Source organism: Cryptomeria japonica, chromosome 3 (genome assembly GCF_030272615.1).
Source record: "Cryptomeria japonica chromosome 3, Sugi_1.0, whole genome shotgun sequence".
In the NCBI taxonomy this organism is placed as follows: domain Eukaryota; kingdom Viridiplantae; phylum Streptophyta; class Pinopsida; order Cupressales; family Cupressaceae; genus Cryptomeria; species Cryptomeria japonica.
Genome location: NC_081407.1, coordinates 521056827 through 521070960, shown reverse-complemented (window position 1 = coordinate 521070960; position 14134 = coordinate 521056827).

The window sequence follows — 14134 nt, the reverse complement described above, 5'->3', positions numbered from 1 at the left end:
TATCTGAAGAACTATCTTCTACTTGAGTAGTATGAGTGGGTAAAAATCTACCTCTAGCATCTCTTCTTCTATTATGCATGCAGATTCATGAAATTCAAACAATTAACTAGAAACTAAAATAATCATAAAAGGCTCTTAGCTTGACACCATCCCCGACAACGGTGCCAAAAATGTCTACCCCAACTATAATGACAATAATACCTCTAATTGAAATCTCAATCCGAAGTTTGGACATTCATATGGTAGAGTTTACTATTCTCATGGCTGGTGTTCATTTAGTTGTCAATCCAAGAACGTAAAACTTGAAATGGGTCTACAATATATATGCACTAAGCTCCTTAAATGATTATTCTTAATTATTGTAAGAAAGGTAGGAATGGAAATCATAAAGACTAAATGAAAGGTTTTTAAAACTCTGTTGAAATGAACTAATAGAAATAATAGGAATCACACCGTTTTGCCTTGGCTGCAGGAACAGTCAAAGGATCTATTTCCAGTGGCTGCAGGAGCAACCCAGTCATGAACTTCTACTGCAACTAAGTAAAAACTAACTTCAATAATCATAAACATGGGATCACTCACCAAGTGGGCCCCCTTGGATGAGTGATATCAAACTCTCAGCAAAGAACTCTTAATAGATCAGAATAACATATTTTTATTTATTTCTTCTTGAAAGACGATTACATATTCAAAAAGAGAAAATTCAGAATACTTGACAAAAACTCTGCTCAATCCCTTTCCATTCTATCTAACTCTCAGAAAAGAAGGAAGAACATATTATATAGAAAAGATAGACTACAATGGATAACTCCAGTTACGCTCAGAAGAAAAGGCGGATCGCTATCAGATGAAGGGGATAACAGAGAGCTTGGCTATAGGAATTGTGGATCTGAAACCGAACCACAGTCTTTGCACGCCAAAGAGATATTTTGTAGATTAAACATGCACCAGAGTTAAACTCCCATGGTGAAGTACAACTACTCCGATTATGCCATAGATTGCGCTCCTTGAATCTCCTTCAATTTGACCTCCAGCTATCTGAACGTGATTCTCCAGTCCTTAGGCGTGAAAGAGAATTCTCCACCGCCGCATCAATTATTATCTGCACTAAAATAGAAACAATATACAAGGACATGCATATGTATCTTACTTAACTAATACATTCATTAACTCACATATGAAATCATCCTAAATAATCCGCATATCACAAGGACAAACCATTTGGCTGCAAGAATAAATTGGCATGTTTGCAGGAATTAACAGACAAGGTTCAAACATGATTTCTTAAGTGCAGTTTTAAAACATGGATTACATATAGTCAATTCACAATATTTTACTATCACAATGCAACCCAAAAGATACCAAAAACCTAAGAGTCTTGATAAAAACCATGTCAATACACTGACTTATCAGTGATCATGAAGATCTCTTCATCTAGAAAGTTTGAAACAAGAGGATGATCACCTGTGAGGGGTGCATCGACCAACTGATCTGCGATAACTTGGCCCTTGATATCCTTACGGTCCACATACTCAATGTCAAATTCAATCATAATCATCACCCATTTGGCCAAGCGACCTTTCAATGTTGCTTTGTTGAGTAAGTACTTTAATGGATCGATCTTGGCAATGAGTTGGACTTTATGTGTTAACAAGTAGTGCCTCAGTTTAGTGGTTGCCAAGATTACTTCTAGGCAAGCGCGCTCAATAGGTTGGTAATTGAGTTCATAGCTGACCAGGGTGCGAGAGATATAGTATACAACACACTCTTTCCCTTCTGCATTATGTTGAGATAGTAGCACTCCCAATGCCGTATTTGTTGCTCAAATATAGAGCTATAGAGGTCTACTTGGCTCTCGTGGGATCAACAATGGTGTATTCATGAGATAATCCTTAAGCATCTGGCATCCCATTGAAGGCGGATGTTTTTGTGTAATAGGTGTGTAAAGGGATGACACTTATCTGCTAGTTGTGCAATGAATCTTTGGATGGATTGTAGCCGCCCTTGTAATGTCCTTAGCTAACTGATGTTCCTTGGAGGTGGCATGTCCATGATTGCTTTGACCTTTGTCGGGTTGACCTCAATGCCTTTTCTTGAGACAATGTATCCTAGAAGCTTCCCAGAGGTTACTCCAAAGACACATTTCTTTGGGTTGAGTCGAACATGATATTGTTCTAGTTTGTTAAAGATTTTATCTAATATTGCAAGATGACCTTCTCTTTTTAATGATTTTGCCAGTAAGTCATCGACATAATCCTCCATTATGGTATGCATCATATCATGAAAGATGGTGGTCATTTCTCTTTGATAGGTTGCTCTTGCATTCTTTAGACCAAAAGGCATTACGTTCCAATAGTATGTTCCCCATGGACATGTGAAGGCAGTCTTATGTTGATCCTCTAGAGTGATCTTTATCTAGTTGTACCCTGAAAAACCATCCATGAGAGAAAGCATGGCATGTCCTTCTGTTAGGTCCATGATCATGTCAATGTTTGGTAGGGGGAAGTCATCTTTAGGACATGCCTTGTTTAGATCTCTGAAATATGTACAGATATAGATACCCCCTTTTGGTTTACCAATAGGTACTATATTGGAGATCGACTCTGCATAATCAATTGGTCTAATAAAACCAACATCCAAGAGTTTATTAAATTTTGCTTTGACTAGTACAACAATCTGGGGGTGCATCTTGTGAAGCTTTTGTTTGACAGGCTTAGCTCCTTTGGCCATGGTGAGGTGATGCATGACCAAATTAGGATCGAGACTAGGCATGTCGGCATATGACCATGCAAAGTTGATCTGACACTTCTGGAATAATTCTACAAACTTAGGTTGTTCCTTTGGAGTTAAAAGAGATGTCATATGTATTTGGTGAGGAGGCTCAAGGGTCTCCACGTTGAATTCTTTTGTTTCCTCAATAAGATTTGTTGATCGTTCCTGATTTGTACTAGAAGGGAGAATGCCAAACTTTTCATCCTCAGGCACCTCAGAGAGGTTTTCACCATTGGATACGCTCTTTCTTTTTACTTTTCTAGGATCAAACAGTGCCACAGTGTGGTTTTCACTGGAAGATCCATGTTTTATTGTAATATTTTTGCATCTAAAAGGTTTGGCATCCTCCCCAAAGTATGATGCGCTATTAAGTTCGATGGCGAATCTAGCTTTGTGATCACCGCTTGGTATGTTATCCCATACTTCCAAAAAGTCAATGATTGCCTCATTGTGTTAGAATTGGTCAAGGCATGGGGGATTAGGTTGGTTCCAATCAATGAGCTCAGGTTGGATAATGGGCATGACTTCATCAATTAAGTTAAGTTCAACAGAGGTGTCAGTGAGGGTTAAGATAGATGAGTGAAGTTCATCGAGGGTACTCTCCTTGTCAGATTTTGGTGTCGAATTTTATGTAGAACCCATGGAAGGTGTTTCTGGCTCAGGAGCCCAAAAGGTTTTAATCCATGCCTCCCCGTAAACTAGGATATCCTTATGGGGTGGGGGAGGCGATGTGTCTCCCTCATCTGAAGTATTCAAATTTACTGAATGAAATTCCCATTCATGGGAGTCGGTCTATATATCACTTTCTAACATCCAATTATTGTACCATGCTAGGATGTCCTTTGTATTCAATAGTGCATTAGTCATGGGTTTAAGAACTTTTATGGATGAGATTGATGGTGCTGCTGATGGAATTATTGGTGTTGGAGATACTGCTATTGTGAGTATCGATATTGTTGGTGCTACTGTTGTTTCTGATGGTGATGTTGTTGATGGTATTGATGTTGTTGATGGAGTTATGGGGTTTATTGAAGCTATGGGTGATATTACTACTGCTACTGATGGGATTATTAGTTTTGTTGGTGCAACAGGTGTGAGTGATGCTGCAGATTTGATTATCAGTCTTGTTAGTGCAATGGGCTTTGTTGGTGCCATATAAATAATCAAGGAAGGCTTCCTTGGAGTAACTGTTTGATACATGGGTTTACTGGGTTTACCTTTGAATCTGAGCTTGGGAAGAACTTCTTTGTGAAAGCCTAGTCCAGTATTATATTTCGGCTTCAACTCAAGCTACAACGGCTTGTGTCATCCTTGTTTGCAAGTTCCTAAAGTACTCTAACCATCATATCCCATTCTTTGCACAATGGTAAAACCTTTGCCATATTTCTCTTTAAGAAGCTTAGCGTGTGGGATTTCTATGATGATAGGGTCTTTATAGATCCATTCTACTAGGTCCTCATCCTTAGTTTCTTCTTCCTAACATTTACCAAGGATAAAAGGTGCCAAATTGCATGCTTTCTTAGCCGATGGCATTTGAAGTAGCTTTTGAGGTTTACTTGAGTTCTATGAGAAGTGCGTAATTGACCAACACAAAAGAGTAAGGTTAAATTGTATTCCCTAGGACCTTCCTCTACCATTTTCATTTTCAGCTTCTCTTGCTTTGGTATAGGGGTGTTTGAGCTGGAAAGAGAGGCGGGACTAACATATGATGTGGATGGGATAGCTTCTCTATTATTAGGAATGGTAATCTCTGGCTGATGGTTGATGTTGTTACAATATGCAAATGGATTTGCATCACCAAGGATTGTAATTTCTACACCGTTATGAGGAAACTTGATACACTGGTGATAGGCGGATGGAACGGCTTGCATGGCATGTATCCAAGGTCTTCCTAATAAAAAATTATATGGTAGAGGAAGGTCTAGAACTTGACATATGATGTGCTTCACCACTGGGCCCACTCGGATTGGTAACACAACTGATCCTTTGGAAGAACACTCTGCATCATCATAGGCTTTTATGGTTATCTTTTTGCAAGGGTCCACTGATTCAACTGCATATCCTAATGTTGTGACCAACTGTATTGTACATATATTCAAGCCTACTCCATTGTCAATAGAGACTCACTTAATTCTATGTTGGTTGATGAATCCTTGAATGTGAAGGGATGTGTTATGTGGTTGTTGGAATGAAGCATTGTCACTTTCAGAGAAAGTAAGACAGGGTGATGACCTGAAACTGCCAACCATGACTTGAAATTGGTCCGTGTTAAGGTTGGCAGGGACTGAAGCTTCTTGGATAGCTTGGTCCAAGATTGTTTTATGAGACGGTGACAGATGCAAAATCTATAAGATGGATATAAGTGGGGGTACCTTATCTAACTACTCCACAAGATTGTACTACTTTGGGATGGATGGTGAGCTGTGTGGAATTGCTTTAATGGTGATCTTGCTACAACGCATAACAAAATTATAGGTAGGACTTGGATCTTTGATGGTGATAGTTACAATTTTTTCATCGACATCGTAGAGGTGATTCATAGTGTAATTATAAGCCATTTGTGTATAATTAGTTGTATCTGTGTTTCACCCTGAAGTGGAAGGACCTCTTTGATCTTGTGATGGAAGTGGATTCTTAAACATGAGATGATCATTATTTGAGGTTTTTGGGTCGTGTCCTTCGATTTCAATTTATCATCGGTCAATAAGATCTTGAACAAGATCTTTTAGTCTATGATAGTTGCTTGTTTCATGCCCTTTCCCTTGATGGAATTCGCAATGTTCGTTATCTCTCCAACATGGAGGTTTGACCTGAGGTTCGTAATTAGATGTCTTTGGTAAGGTCACCAGATTTGAAGAGACCAATTGACGTAACGTTGTTTTGATAGGTTCCCCTAAGGGAGTGTATGTATGTTTTGGTTTATAATTTTGCTGTCATTGTCTCGGTTCCTCTTGTGGTGCATTGCGACTTTGATTTTGCGGAGGAGCAACTGTGTTGTTTTTAGGAGGGAGATTTTTCCCCGCAAATCAGACCATAGGTTGTGTAGTCTTTATAGTCCTTGCGTCTACAACCCCATCATTGACGATGTTCTTGTTTTTATTCTAGAAGTTAGGTTTATCACTGTTAAAGCACGGGCGAGGGCCATCTTTTGGTTCATTGTATATCTTGATAAGCCCCTTTTTTATGAGGGTCCGTTCATATTTTAACCCTTGGGTGATCATGTCATTAAAGGACTCTATTCCCTTCATGTCTAGGTGGAATTCAATTTCAATGATCAAGTTGGAAATAAATATTTCCACTAGCTCTCATTCAGGTAGATGAAGAGAACGTCTACTAGACAGTTGCCTCCATCGTTGCAGGAAAGCTAAAAATAGCTCCTGTGGTTTTTGCTTGGTATTACATAGATCCGTCATGGTGATGTCGTGTTCTATGTTGTTTGAATAATGTGCGATGAACTTTTGGATAAGTTCCTCAAATGTTCTAATGTCATCTGCTAATCGGGAAAACCATTGTGTGGTTGTCCCTCCTAAACTCTAAGGAAAGAGGCACATTAGATATGTGTCTTCATATGCCACTTCTAGGCAAGCTAAGTGAAAATCCCTGACATGATCTCTAGGGTCTCCTTTTCCCCGATACTTTTTGAACTTAGGTGTTTCAAACCCTTGTGGAAAAGGTGACATATGTAGATTCCTATTAAAGGGATAGGGACAAATATAATTAAGTTAAAACCGGTAGTTTTCACACCACTGTGGAGTTGTTGGGCTAGATTCTCGACTTGTTGCCTCAACATGTCTATTTTGTTAGGAGGAGGAGGAGATGGGGGATTTCATTGATTAAGGTTATATATAAAGTTATCTTGACCTCTTCCACCCTCATTATGACTATGGTGTTCTTATGTTTTTCATAATTGTGTAGTATCAAAATCAGAGGGTAGTTTCGCTCCCTCTTGAGCAAGTCTCAAAAAATGAGCATCTGCGTTGTTTTTGAGGATTTCATCAAAAAGTCAATTTTAGAGGGGGTTGTGTTGTGCCGTTTCTATTTATTTAGGAGTGGGAGTACTAGGATTTTCATCATTTGCATTTCCTTCAATGGCTTCTTGAAATTCATTGAGATTTTTCATCCTCCTCCTCTTCGACCTCTAGTTGTCTAGTCCTTGATCTGGTTTGAGCCATTTTGTTTTGAAAGTTGTTTTTGAAGTTTGGTGAAAGTGATTATGAGTTGGTGATGAAAGATGAATGTTTTGTGAAGTGTTTAGAATATGGATCTCTAACACTGAAGGTTTGATGTTACCAAAGTCCTTTTATGAATTGCTTTTTATATTGTCAACAATGTTTGATATGATAAGGTATAGCAAGGTCTGAGATGTGTTACAAACCAAGCTACCTAGTAATGAGAGGATGCACTCATAGACTAGTTTTAACCTGTGTAGAGATTCCTCTTAGGATGAGTTTATCCTATATGTAGAGACACTCTAAAAAGTGATGTGTTGTTTTTATTTAAGCAATATCTAAAAAGAACTTAGGACAAGACCTTTTTATGTTTCGAGAGTTGGAATGGAATGATGATGTATGAATGTGAGAATGGATGGGAACTTCAATAAAAAATTTGTGTTACATATGGGACAAATTATTCCTCTTCTCTCTTAGGGGTTGGTGGTTCTTCCTGAGCTATGTTACATGTAAGGCAGATGTCTGGAAATAAGGCATGGTTGATTTTGCCTCCTTTGTTTTTTATGATAACTCAAAGCTCTATATTGAGTAAAAGCTCTGTTGTTCAAAGACTCTTTATCAAACTCATTGGATTTTTCTTGAAGATATAGATGCATATGATGCAATAAGGCTCTGTGTGAGAAAAAAAATTGTCTATTGAGATAGAAAAATTTCCTTCTTTTGATGAAAGTGATGGGGTTCACCTAGTTTGCTTAACACTTCACCTAGTTGGTGTTGCTCAATTCCAACAACTAACCAGGCCTAGTTTCTCTCAAGACCTCAAAGTCCTTCTCATTATATTCTAGGTCTTGAATCTTTACCATTCCAAGGTTTTTTCTTCAAGTGTTTTGGCTAGGAACCCTACCAATTCACATTGCTTCCCATGTGCTCAATTATGGCTTCTTGGCTTCAAGTTGTCAAATTGACCTCCTATCGATGTGAGATGATGCAGAGGTGTGGAGGTGTCTTCTTTTGTGTTTTTAATGGATTTAGGGTCAATTTGAGGTTTGCAACCATTAGCTTTCCTACCGATTTCAATATTTTGCCTAGAAAAGGGCTACAAGGAATTAGCCCAATTAGGCCTCCTAAAACCAGTTTTTTAGGGTTTGAGTAAAAACGGTCCAAAAGACCCATTAGAAGGTTTGGTTTTCCTTAAATGGTTCATCTAATATCAAGATATTTTTGTAGTTTTGGCTTCTTATTCCACAGTACAATATGCTAACCCCAAAATGAGGGTTTTGAAGGGTTTCTAGGCCTTCTAGCCGACAATGAATGGTCAAGTTGGGGTTTGAGCATTAAATGAACTTTCCAATGCTTCTCCTTGCATTGGAAACTTTTTACCAACTCCATGGACCCCTCCAAAATCTTAGATAGTGATTTGGTATTCACCCTTGCACTTTGCACCACATTTTCACCTTATTTCCTCTAGTCGGGTTGCTCCTGGACTTACGTAGAATAAGGTGAAAATCATATTGAAAATATTATCCAGAATTTGCCCCTACATATTTATAGTTTACAGGTTGTTTCCCTTCATTTCCCAACAAGTCATTATGGCAGCACATGTGGAGTTCATGGGGCAACCATTTTTACATGAAGCTGCTATATACAAGCCAAAACTGACTATTTGCAAACTAAAGAAAGAAAATAGTAATGAAAAATACCTAAAAAGATTTAAATTGAATCAAAAATAATTTAACACACTAGAGAAACTAAATCCATTGTTGGATCAATGGATTCAATCCATTTTCAATTACAAAATGAGTAAAATCAAGCCAAAATGTTGCCAACTAGTCTGAAAATGAGTAGTTTCAAATTATTGAACTTACATAAAACATTGTCCAACCTTGGTAACCATGCAAGAGAGGGTACTTATATATTTTCCCATGTGTGGATTCATCGTATGGTGTTGGACAATCCCTAACTCCATCACTAACCAATTCAGGACAAAAGTTGTCATGACAACTTTTTGCAACTTTGCACTTTTGCACTTTTTGGTCTTTCCTACCTATGAGACCTATTATAAGTCATCACACATGAATTTTAAAACATTCCTAAGCCTAATTCAACCCTCCCTAATTCCTATACCAAGTTTTGACATTTTTGACCATCAAGAAGGTCAATTACCTACTCAAATCCACTATTTACACAAAAATGCAAACCTAAGAAGAATGAACTCAACCTAGGCCTACATTGCCTCAAAACAATAACTCTTGGACCCTCTTGGACTCCTTATTCACTACTGAATTGGCTAGGGTCAATACAAGCCAAAATTGAAAAAACTAGATAGTCTAAGTCCTAGGTGCTCCTGCACCATTCTCCCAAACAAAAGAAGATCATGTCACCTCCTTGGGAATTAGATTCTGATCAATTCCAAGCTTCTTAAACTCTATCTCAAGAACCCATGTAGCTTTAGCATCATCCATGCCCTTCCATTTTATTATGTGCTCCCAATAGGCTTGATGCCTTGTCTTCTTGGCGATCCTTGAACTCAACACCTTCTCGGCCTTTGGATTTGGTTTGGATGGTAACTGAATGTTCTTCACATCATTGGATACCTTTGAGTGACTACAATCTAAACCTTGAATTGGTCCCTTGTATGCAACTAAGTCTGCTATGTTGAAAACCAGTGACAATCCTATGTCACTAGGTAGATCCACCTTTTATGCATTTTCTCCATACTTGGATAGAATGGCACATGGACCTATCCTTCTCATTTGCAACTTGTTTGGAACTCCTTTTTGTAGCCTTGCTTTGTTTAGGTGCACCATGAAAATATCTCCTACTTGAAATTGTAGGTTCTTCCTTCTTTCATCAACTTTTTGTTTGAGTTTGCTTGTATTCTCCATAAATGCTTGCTTAACTGATTCATGGACCTTCTTCATTGATTGAGAAAAGTCCTCTACATATCCACTTCTTTCTGCTGCACTTCCTAAGTCTCTCAACTCCAAAATTCCTCTTGGGTGTGCACCATAGACCACTTCAAAAGGTCTCTTAACAGTATTCCTATTCATGGTCATTATATGCATATTCAGCTTGTGAGAGTACTTGATCCCATGTTTGACTATATTCCTTAGTAAGGAACCTTAATAAGTTTCCCAAGCTTCTATTCACCACTTCGGTGTGCCAATCTGTTTGTGGAAGGTAGGCTGATCCAAAAGAGAGGTTGGTGCCAAGCTTTTTCCATAGTGTCTTCCAAAAATGACTCATGAACTTTGAGTCCCTATCTGAAACAATGCTCATGGGTAAACCATGTGTCCTCACTACCTCTTTGAAGAACAAATGAGCTTTTTGGCATGCATCATGAGTAGTCTTGCAAGGCACAAAGTGAGCCATTTTGCTAAATCTATCCACAATGACATAAATGTTGTCATATCCCTACTTTGTCCTTGGTAAACCTACTACAAAGTCCATGCTAATGCATTCCCAAGGTCTATTTGGTATGGGAAGAGGTTGGTGTAAACCAACATTTGTAGAAGTACCTTTGGCTTTTTGGCAAACTATGCAAGTCTCCACATATTTCTTCACATCTTGACTCATCCTTGGCCAATAGTAGTACCTTTGATCCAACTCTTGAGTCTTATTGACTCTAAAATGTCCACTAAGGTTTCCATTATGCTTCTCTTGTATAAGGTTTTCTCTCATTGAGCCTCTAGGCACACAAAGTTGTCCACCTTTAAACAGTAGCCCATTTTGCAAAGTAAAATTAGAATACTCACTATGGAAGTTATTTTGATACTCCTTACACACCTTTTAGGCATTTGAGAAGTCCTCATCCTCCAGGTACAAGTCTCTAAAACTGTCCACACCTATGCTTCTCAATTGGATTTCTTGGACTGTCAAAAGTCTTCTACTTAATGCATCAACTACCCAGTTTAACTACCCTTTCTTATGCATAATGGTGAATGTGTAGGCCTACATGTACTCCACCCATTTCATGTGTTTATGAATGATTTTGTCTTGTGAGTTTAGAAAACTCAATGCTTGGTTGTTCGTATTGACTACAAATTCTTTAGGGAGGAGATAGTGTCTCCACTTCCTCAAAGCCTACACTAAAGCATATAACTCAAGATCATAAGAGGAGTATTTACTCTTGGCATCACTTAGCTTCTCACTATGGAAATCTACTACTCTTTCTTCTTGGCTTAGGATAGCACCTACTACAACATTGCTTGCATCACATTCTACTATGAAAAGTTTCTCAAAACTAGGCAACACTAGCACCAGTTGAGTAGCTATCTTCTGCTTCATGGTTTAAAAACCTTTGTTTTCTTCTTCACCCCAATGAAACTTTTCCTTTATTCCACCTCTAATGGTGTCTAGCATTGGTTTACATAAATCACTGAATTTCCTAATGAACTTCCTGTAGTATTGAGCTAGTCCATGGAAGCTTCTCACCTCTGTTGCTGACTTAGGAGTGGGCCAATTTACAATGGCTTCAACCTTGCTGGGATCCATCTTGAGGTTTCCTTGAGACAACATAAATCCAAGGTAAACCAACTCCTGCTTAACAAACTCACACTTATCCAAGTTTATGGTTAGCTTTTCATCATACAATCATTGTAATACATCTTGCAAATGATTAATGTGATCTGACCTATCTTTACTAAAAATGAGAATATCATCTAGATATACCACCAGAAATTTACCTATGAAGTCCTTCATCACCTCATTCATGAGTCTGATGAAGGTGCTTGGAGCATTGGATAAGCCAAATGGCATTACAAGCCACTCATAAAGACCCTCAGTAGTCTTAAATGCAGTTTTCTATTCATCACCCTCCTTAATCCTAATTTGGTGATATCCACTTTTAAGGTCAATCTTGGTAAAGTAATTGGCTTCCCCTAAACAATCCATTAGGTCTTCTATTCTAGGAATAAGGAACCTATATCTGATGGTGATCCTACGTATGGCTCTAGAATCAGTACACAATCTCCAAGTACCACCTTTCTTTGGTGCTAACACGGTAAGGACAACACAAGGGCTAATGCTTTTACTAATTAGGCCTTGGTCTAGGAGCTCTTGGATTTGCTTGGCAATATCAACATTTCATTGAGGAGTCATTTTGTAAGCTGCCTTATTAGGCAAGGATGCTCGGGGAATGAAGTCTATTTGATGGCATATGGTTCTTTTAGGAGGTAAGGTGGCTGGCTGTCCATCACTTACTATGCCTTTGAATTTCTTCAACAAATCTTGCACCTCTAATGGCAAATATGGCTGCTCTTTCTTGTCTTCCTCTTTGGGCTTCATCACTAGTGCAAACCCTATACCTTCACCTTCCTCAAGTGTCTTTAAGAACTATTTTTCACTCACCAAAAGAACATTAGGACCTGCTGCCCTCTTTTCACCTTCCTCAAGGATAGATTGAATCTTGAATGTGACTCCATCTTTCTTGAATGAGTATGCATTCTTGGATCCATCATGGATAGCTTGTCTATCAAATTTCCATGGTCTTCCTAATAGAATATTACATGCATCCATGGGTAGGACATCACATAACACCTTGTCCTTATACCTCCCACTAGTAAAATTCACCCATGCTTGCTCATTGACTAGGACATGTTGGCCTTCATTCAACCAAGTGACTCTATAAGGGTTGTTGTGAGGTATCCTTTGCAATTTGAGTTTACTCACTGCCTCTTCTAACACAATATTGTTTGTAGATCCTGAATCAATGATCACTTTGCACAGTTTGTCCATAATCTTGCATTTGATCCTAAATAAGGACCTTCTTTGGCTTGGCTCTTCTCTAACCGGTTCTTTGATCAAAGTTATCCTTATCATCAAGTTGTCACCTACCTTTGACTTTAAGGCAACCTCTAAAGTCTTGCTTCTTGAAGATAGTTCACTCTTCTTTCACTACCATGTGATTATGATCCCTTCTCTAGACACCTATATGCTAGATGACCAAGTTGGTTGCAATGGTAACACTTCATTATTGAAAAATATGAGGAACCTCTACCTTGGCCACTAGATCTTCGTTTGAAACTATTGTTGGATCCCCTTCCTCTATTGAATCCTCCTCTATTAGTGCCACTATCTTGTTGCTCAGTGAGTTTAGACTCTCCTTGTGTTCTTTGTCCAGAACTTCTTCCTCCAAAGCTTTGTCTATGGCCTCTATTGTCTTTTCCTCTACCCCTGTCCCTATTGCTGCTTGAGTCATGTCTTCTTTTCAGTTTTTCCTCCACCTTAAGGGCAAGTTGATAGGTTTAATGGATTGTTTTTGGGCTCATTAAACTGATTTCTTCTTGGATGTTCCATCGTAGACCATTTAGGTACCTAGCAACCTTGAGACTCTCTTCTTCCACCGTATGAGATCTAAGGCTAAGTTTGTGAAACTCCTCCGTATAGCTACTGAAATCAAGGTCTTTTTGTTTAAATTTTTGCCTCTTCCTATGATTTTGCACTTTAGAGTCATCAGGGAGATAGGGTTCTTTGATTTTGACTAACATCCCTTTCCAAGAAGAGATGGGTGCTTTGCCCATTTTCTTCCTTTCATCTTGCACAAATTTCCACCATGTGAGAGTAGCTCCTCTCATCCTTGAATTGGCTACTTTGACTCTTTGGGCTTTAGTTATGCCTTCACATTCAAAATGGTTCTCCATGCCTTCTATCCATTCTAGGACTACTTCTGCCTCCATCTTACCAGCGAACAATGGCAATCCTTCCAGTGATTTGCCACTCAAGGCCTTCAATGCCTTCAGGAAAGGTTCTTTCTCTAGGATAGGATCAAGTTCAGGTATTTTTTCTATCTCTGACACTTATTTACACTTCCCTTCTACTCCTTCCACCTTTACCAACACTTCATCTTCCTTGGTTTCTACCTCTCCAAGCTTACTCTCCAATTCTAGCAACTTCTCCTTCAGGAGTCTATTCTCTTCCTCCTGATCATCCTATTTCTTTGCCAACTTTGCATTGGTCTCCATGTTGTTATCTCCTAAAGATTCCACTGAGGACATCTACTCACCTAGCCCAAATATTATAGGCTCTTATGCCAATTTGATGAGGTTCACCTAGTTTGCTGAACACTTCACCTAGTTGGTGTTGCTCAATTCCACCAACTCACAAAGCCTAGTTTCTCTCCAGACCTCCAAGTCCTTCTCAGTCTCTTCTAGGGCTTGACTCTTTACCTTTTCAAGGTGTTTTCTTCAAGTGTT